Here is an 8577-nt window from a genome sequence, read left to right as displayed (position 1 = left end):
GATCAGAGTCTTCGTGGTATAAGTTAGAATTATTGGCGGCCATTCCTGAGATCCAGAACGTCTAAACCTTGTCTATGGTATTCTGAGTAGGATCTGGGAAGGGATGAATGTGATGAGCTACAAACTCGCGAGTGTTGGGCGTAGTGACAGACGCAAAAGGATCAATGGATCCTATTCCGACATGATCGAGAACCGACAGATGATTAGCCGTGCGGTGACAGCGCATTTGGAACATTTTCACTGAGAGGAACGGGAAGTAGCCATTGACAACGGTGATGCCCAACATAAAGCTTACCATGGAAGGAGCCTTGCGTGCATGAAGAAGAAGATAGTAGGAAAGCAGAGATTCAGAAGACAAAGCATCTCCAAGGCCTCAACATGTTCTTCATTACTGCATAATAAGTATTTATTTCATGTTCTTTTACTTTTTACAATTAAATATGAGAATTATTGATATCCTGACTAAGAGTTACAAGATAACCATAGCTTGCTTCAAGCCGACAATCTCCGTGGGATCGACCCTTACTCACGTAAGGTATTACTTGGACGACCCAGTGCACTTGCTGGTTAGTTGTGCGGAGTTGCAAAAAGTGTGATTGTAATTTCGTGCACCAAGTTTTTGGCACCGTTGCCGGGGATTGTTCGAGTTTGGACAACTGATGGTTATTCTTGTTGCTTAGATTAGGAATGTTTTATTTTTGTTGGTTTAGAGTCTTTTATTTGAGTTTAGTTTCATATTTTAAGTTTGGTGTCAATTGCATGCTTTTATTTTCTTTTAATTTTTCGAATTTGCATGTTCCTAGTTCTTTCTTGATCTTTAAAAATTCTAAGTTTGGTGTCTTCTTTGTGTTTTCCATTAGATTTTCGAAAATTTGTGTTTGGTTTTCTAAAAATTTTAAGTTTGGTGTTTTTGTGCTTTTATTTACTTAAAAATTTTTCAAAAATTTGTTCTCGGTGTTCATCTTGATCTTCAAAGTGTTCTTGGTGTTCATCTTGACATTCAAAGTTTTCTTGTTTGTTCCCTTTGTTTTGATCTAAAATTTCTAAGTTTAGTGTCATTTTGTTGTTTTTCTCTTTCCTCATTAAAATTCAAAAATAAAAAAAATATCTTTTCCTTATTTTACTCATAATTTTCGAAATTTGGCATTAAAGTAGTCAAAGATTTTCAAAATCATATCTTTTCTTTTTAGTCAAGTCAAAATTCTAATTTCAAAAATTGATCTTTTCAAATCTTTTTCAAAAATCAAATCTTTTTATTTTCTTCAATCATATCTTTTCAATCACATCTTTTTTTTTTAATTGCAATCATATCTTCTCAATCATATCTTTTTCAAAATAATTTTCAATCATATCTTTTTTTTATAAATTGCAATCATATCTTCTCAATCAAATCTTTTTCAAAATAATTTTCAATCATATCTTTTTGATTGCTAATTTTAAAATTTTTTTAATTAATTAATTAATTTAGTCTTCAATTTGCTTTTATTTTCTTTTTTTTTCGAAATTTTATTTTATTTTATTTTCCATTTATTTTATTTTATTCTATTTTAATTTCGGTCACTTTTAATTAAATAAATAAAAAAATAAAAATATATTTTATTTGCAATCCACATCATCTCCCTTTCTCCATCATGGACCTAAGTGGAAGTGAACAGTCCAGAAGGACTCTGGGGTCATATACTAACCCCATTACAGCTGCATATGGGAGTAGCATCTGTATACCTCCCATCAAAGCAAGCAGCTTTGAGCTAAATCCTCAGCTCATTGTCATGGTGCAGCAAAATTGCCAATATTCCGGTCTTCCACAGGAAGAACCTACTGAGTTTCTGGCACAGTTCTTACAAATTGCTAACACAGTACGTAATAAAGAAGTGGATTAGGATGTCTACAGATTATTACTGTTTCTATTTGCTGTAAAAGATCAAGCTAAGAGGTGGTTAAATAACCAACCCACAACAAGCATAAAAACATGGAGACAGTTATCAGACAAATTCCTGAATCAATTTTACCCTCTAAAAAGGATGACACAGCTAAGGCTGGACATCCAAGGCTTTAAACAAGAGGATCATGAATCCATTTATAATGCCTGGGAGAGGTACAGAGGAATGCTAAGAAAATGCCCCTTTGAAATGTTTTCAGAGTGGGTACAGTTAGACATCTTCTACTATGGACTTATAGAAAAAGCTCAGATGTCTCTAGACCACTCAGCTGGTGGAATTATACACATGAGAAAAACAATTGAAGAGGCTCAAGAACTCATAGATACAGTTGCTAAAAATCAACTCCTAATCCTCAAGAACAGATTGTTGAACTTAATCAGCAATTACTCCTTATGACAAAACAATTAGCAGAATTCAAAGAGATGCTCCAAGCACTAAAAATGCTAACAAGAATATAGAAGCACAATTGAATCAGACAAGACAGTAGCTATCTAAACAGATAACAGAAGAATGCCAAGCTGTCCAACTAAGGAGCGGGAAGACATTGAAAAACTCAGCTCAAAATAGCAAAAAGTCAAGAAAGGAACAAATGACAGAGGATGACCAAACCACTGCCCAAAATCCCTCTGAGGACATCAAGAGCCCAGAGAGGAATAACTCTGGCGTTCAAACGCCAATGAGGAATCAGACACCTGCAAGTGCTGATAGTAACCCCTCTAAGAAGGCTTCTCCAACCACTTCTGTAGGGAATAAACTTGCAGCAACTAAGGTTGAAGAATATAAAGCCAAGATGCCTTATCCTCAGAAGCTCCGCCAAGCGGAACAGGATAAACAATTTGCCCGCTTTGCAGACTATCTCAAGACTTTTGAAATAAAGATCCCGTTTGCAGAGGCACTTGAGCAAATACCCTCTTATGCTAAGTTCATGAAAGAGATCTTAAGTCATAAAAAGGATTGGAGAGAAACTGAAAGAGTGTTTCTCACTAAAGAATGTAGTGCAGTCATTCTAAAAAGCTTACCAGAAAAGCTTCAAGATCCAGGAAGCTTTATGATACCATGCACATTAGAGGGTGCAGTGCTTGTACCAAGACAGCTCTATGTGACCTTGGAGCAAGTATCAACCTAATACCTGCATCCACTATCAGAAAGCTTAGGTTGACTGAAGAAGTCAAACCAACCCGGATATGTCTTCAACTTGCTGATGGCTCCATTAAATATCCATCAGGCATCATTGAGGACATGATTGTCAAGGTTGGGCCATTTGCCTTTCCCACTGACTTTGTAGTGCTGGAAATGGAGGAGCACAAGAGTGCAACTCTCATTCTAGGAAGACCTTTCCTAGCAACTGGACGAACTCTTATTGATGTGCAAAAAGGGGAAGTGACCCTGAGAGTCAATGAGGATGAGTTCAAGTTAAATGCTGTCAAAGCTATGCAGTATCCAGACACATCAAATGATTGCATGAGCACTGATATTATTGACTCTTTGGTGGAAGAAATCAATATGACTGAGAGTCTTGAATCAGAGCTAGAGGACATCTTTAAAGATGTTCAGCCTGATTTGGAGGAACCAGAGGAAATAAAAGAACCTCTAAAAATCCCTCAGGAAGAGGAGAAACCTCCTAAACCAGAGCTCAAACCACTACCACCATCCCTGAAATATACATTTCTGGGAGAGGATGACACTTTTCCAGTGATCATAAGCTCTGCTTTAACTCCACAGGAAGAGAAAGCACTAATTCAAGTGCTAAGAACACACAAGACAGCTCTTGGGTAGTCCATAAGTGATCTTAAGGGCATTAGCCCAGTAAGATGCATGCACAAGATCCTATTGGAGGATGATGCTAAGCCAGTGGTTCAACCACAGAGGCGGCTAATAAATCCATCCATGAAGGAAGTGGTGCAAAAAAAGGTCACTAAGTTACTAGAGGCTGGGATTATTTATCCTATTTCTGATAGCCCCTGGGTGAGCCCTGTCCAAGTTGTCCCCAAGAAAGGAGGCATGACAGTGGTTCATAATGAAAAGAATGAATTGGTTCCCACAAGAACAGTTACAGGGTGGCGTATGTGTATTGACTACAGAAGGCTCAATACAGCCACCAGAAAGGATCATTTTCCTTTACCATTCATAGACCAGATGCTAGAGAGACTAGCAGGCCATGAATACTACTACTTTTTGGATGGCTATTCAGGCTACAACCAAATTGCAGTGGATCCTCAAGACCAAGAGAAAACAGCATTCACATGTCCATCTGGAGTATTTGCTTACAGAAGAATGCCTTTTGGTCTGTGCAACGCACCTGCAACCTTTCAGAGGTGCATGCTCTCTATCTTCTCTGATATGGTAGAGAAGTTCTTGAAAGTCTTCATGGATGACTTCTCAGTATTTGGAGACTCATTCAGCTCCTGTCTTGATCATCTAGCACTTGTCCTGAAAAGGTGGCAAGAGACTAACCTGGTCTTAAACTGGGGAAAATGTCACTTTATAGTGACTGAAGGAATTGTCCTTGGGCACAAAATTTCAAGCAAGGGGATAGAGGTGGATCAAGCCAAGGTAGAGGTAATTGAGAAATTACCACCACCTACCAATGTTAAGGCAATCAGAAGCTTTCTGGGGCATGCTGGATTCAATAGGAGGTTCATAAAGGATTTTTCAAAAATTGCAAAACCTCTAAGCAACCTACTAGCTGCTGACACGCCATTTGTATTTGACACAGAGTGTTTGCAGGCGTTTGAGACCCTGAAAGCCAAGCTGGTCACAGCACCAGTCATCTCTGCACCTGACTGGACATTACCATTCGAATTAATGTGTGATGCCAGTGACCATGCCATTGGTGCAGTGTTGGGACAAAGGCATAACAAGCTTCTGCACGTCATTTACTATGCCATTCGTGTTCTAAATGACGCACATAAGAATTACACAACCACAGAAAAAGAGTTACTTGCAGTGGTTTATGCCATTAACAAGTTTAGATCCTATTTAGTAGGTTCAAAAGTGATTGTGTATACTGACCATGCTGCTCTTAAATATCTACTCACCAAGCAGGATTCAAAACCCAGGCTCATAAGATGGGTGTTGCTTCTGCAAGAGTTTGATATAGAAATAAGAGACAGAAAAGGGATAGAGAACCAGGTAGCTGATCACTTGTCCCGGATAGAACCAGTAGCAGGAGCGTCCCTCCCTCCTACTGAGATCTCTGAGACCTTTCTGGATGAGCAACTTTTTGCCATTCAGGAAGAACCATGGTTTGCAGACATTGCAAATTATAAAGCTGTGAGGTTCATATCCCAGGAGTACAGCAGGTTGCAAAAGAAAAAACTAATTTCTGATGCAAAGTACTACTTATGGGATGAACCATATCTCTTTAAGAGATGCACAGACGGAATGATCCGCAGATGCGTCCCTAGAAAGGAGGCACAGAAGATCCTGTGGCATTGCCATGGATCACAGTATGGAGGACATTTCGGAAGTGAGCGAACAGCCACTAAAGTCCTCCAATGTGGCTTCTATTGGCCTACTCTCTATAGAGATGCCCGAGAGTTTGTGCATAAATGTGACAGTTGCCAAAGAGCTGGTAACTTGCCTCATGGTTATGCCATGCCTCAACAAGGGATCTTAGAGATTGAGTTGTTTGATGTATGGGGTATCGACTTCATGGGTCCTTTCCGACCATCATACTCAAACACTTACATTCTTGTGGCAGTAGACTACGTATCTAAATGGGTGAAGGCAATTGCCACACCCACTAATGATACCAAGACTGTGCTGAAGTTCCTCCAGAAACATATTTTCAGCAGATTTGATGTTCCCAGAGTACTAATCAGTGATGGGGGCACCCATTTTTGCAATAAACAGCTTTACTCTGCTATGGTTCGATATGGAATTAGCCACAAAGTAGCAACTCCGTATCATCCACAGACAAATGGGCAGGCTGAAGTCTCTAATAGAGAACTAAAGAGAATCCTGGAACGGACTGTAATTTTCCGTAGAAAGGATTGGGAAAAGAGCTTGGATGATGCTCTGTGGGCATACAGAACAGCATTCAAGACTCCTATAGGAACCTCTCCATACCAGCTTGTGTATGGCAAGGCCTGTCATCTGCCCGTGGAACTGGAACATAAAGCCTACTGGGCAACCAGATTCCTAAACATGGATGCTAAGTTAGCTGATGAGAAAAGATTGCTCCAGCTAAATGAGCTAGAGGAGTTCAGACTCAATGCTTTTGAAAATGTAAAAATTTATAAGGAAAAAGCAAAAAAGTGGCATGACAAGAAATTGTCATCCAGAGTCTTTGAGCCAGGACAAAAAGTTCTGCTGTTCAACTCTAGGCTCAGATTATTCCCCGGGAAATTAAAATCCCGGTGGAGGGGACCATATGTGATTACAGGAGTGTCACCGTATGGTTATGTTGAGATTCAAGATATTGATTCTGACAAAAAGTTCATTGTTAATGGACAGAGAATCAAACATTATCTTGAAAGCAATTTTGAGCAAGAATGCTCAAAACTTAGGCTTGAATGAAGCTCAGTAAAGGTCCAGCTAAAGACAATAAAGAAGCGCTTGCTGGGAGGCAACCCAGCCATTAGCAAGTTATTTGTTTTAATTAATACTTGTAGAAGTTTGATATACAATTTTCTTCAAAGGTTAATCATCAAAATTGAAGGAATTCACAGAGTTACAGAAGGATTCAGTGCAAAAAGTAGAGAAAATGAGCTTGCTAGCAAGAAAACGCCAGTAAAGGGCATTTTGGGCGTTTAACACCAGTAAATTCTGGGCGTTTAACACCAGTAAAGGTACCATTTTGGGCGTTAAACGCCAGAATGGGTACCATTCTGGGCGTTTAACGCCAGAATTGCAGCATCCTGGGCGTTCAGAAAAACGCCCAGTGATAAAGGGGTTTCTGGCGTTTAACGCCAGCCAGGGTACCTGGCTGGGCGTTAAACACCCACAATGGCCAACAATTGGGCGTTAAACGCCAGAATGGATACCATTCTGGGCGTTTAACGCCAGAAAGGTAGGGGGAGGAGATTTTGTTTCCAACTTCAAATTTTTTTCAAATTTTCATTTTTTGACCCATACTTTTCTGCATAAACATGTTTCAAACTTTCATCATTCACCCTCAATATTCAAAAATTCAAACATTTTCTAAATCTCTTTTCAATTTTCTTTCAAATCCTTCCCAAATCTTTTCAAAAACTCAATTATCCTCTTAATTTCTTTCCAAATCTTTTTCAACTCATCATATCATCTCTTATTTCTTAGATGCATAACCAAATTTTCAAATTTAACATCTTTATATCTTTTTCAATTACAAATCTCATCTTTTTTTTCATATCATGATTTTATTTTTCCATCAATCATATCCCTATGTCATATCTCTTTCAAATTTTTCGAAATCCCTCCCCTCTTCCTATAAATGTACATTCGGCCACCCCCTCCTCTCCACCATTCGAATTTGGCTCTTCTTCCCTCTCTCTCTCCTTTCCTTTCTTTTGCTTGAGGGCAAGCAAACCTCTAAGTTTGGTGTGTTTTCCGTGATCACTGAGATAAGACTCATCAAAATCATGGCACCTAAGGGAAAACAAACCAAATTAAGAGGCAAGAAAGAGAATACTCCAAAGAGTCTTTGGAATCAATAGAGGTTCCTAACCAAAGAACATGCAGACCATTACTACAAAATAATGGGTTTGAGGTCAGTGATCCCGGAAGTTAAGTTCAATTTGAAAGAAGATGAATATCCGAAGATCCAAGAGCAAATTCGAAACAGAGGATGGGAAATTCTGACCAATCCTGAGACAAAGGTTGGAAGAAATATAGTTCAGGAATTATACTTAAATCTGTGGCTGACAGATAAGCAGAGAATAACTGGAACCGCCTTTCACACCTACCGAACTATGGTCAGAGGGAGGCTTATTTACTTCCATCTAGACAAAATAAGAGAGGTCTTCAAACTGCCTCAACTACAAGATGATCCAGAATCCTTTAATAGGAGAATGGTGAGAGTAGATAAGGGGTTGGATCAAGTTCTAGAGGACATATGCCTCCCTGGAACTAAGTGGATAACCAATTCAAAAGGTGTCCCAAACCAACTCAAGAGGGGAGATCCCAAACCAGTTGCAAGAGGCTGGTTGGACTTCATTGGGCGTTCTATATTGCCCACTAGCAACCGCTCTGAGGTCACTGTCAAAAGAGCAGTGATGATTCATTGTATTATGCTTGGAAAAGAAGTGGAGATTCATTATCTGATTTTTTGTGAGATTTACACAATTGCAAACAAGAACTCCACTGAAGCCAAACTGGCCTACCCAAGCTTGATTTCTCTGCTATGTAAAGATGCTGGGGTGAGGATGGGAGTAGATGAATTCATCCCAATCGAACACCCAATCACCAAGAAGTCAATGGAAGGACAAGTGCAAGACAACTCCATCAAAAGGAGGGCGCAGGAGTTCCTCCCAGAAATTCCTGAAATTGACTACTGGACCCGCCTAGAAGCATCTGTTACCAAGATGCAAGAAGCTATGGAACAACTTAAGGAAGAACAGCAGAATCAGAACTGCATGCTCTGCAAACTGCTGAAGGAACAGGAGAAGCAGGAGCGTGAGCTACAGGAGCTGAAGCGCCAGAAGCTCTCCCTTGA

Source organism: Arachis ipaensis, chromosome B6 (genome assembly GCF_059453495.1).
Source record: "Arachis ipaensis isolate K30076 ecotype BB chromosome B6, ASM5945349v1, whole genome shotgun sequence".
Classification (NCBI taxonomy): Eukaryota; Viridiplantae; Streptophyta; class Magnoliopsida; order Fabales; family Fabaceae; genus Arachis; species Arachis ipaensis.
The sequence above is the reverse complement of the archived record's forward strand: the minus strand, read 5'-3'. Positions refer to the sequence as shown.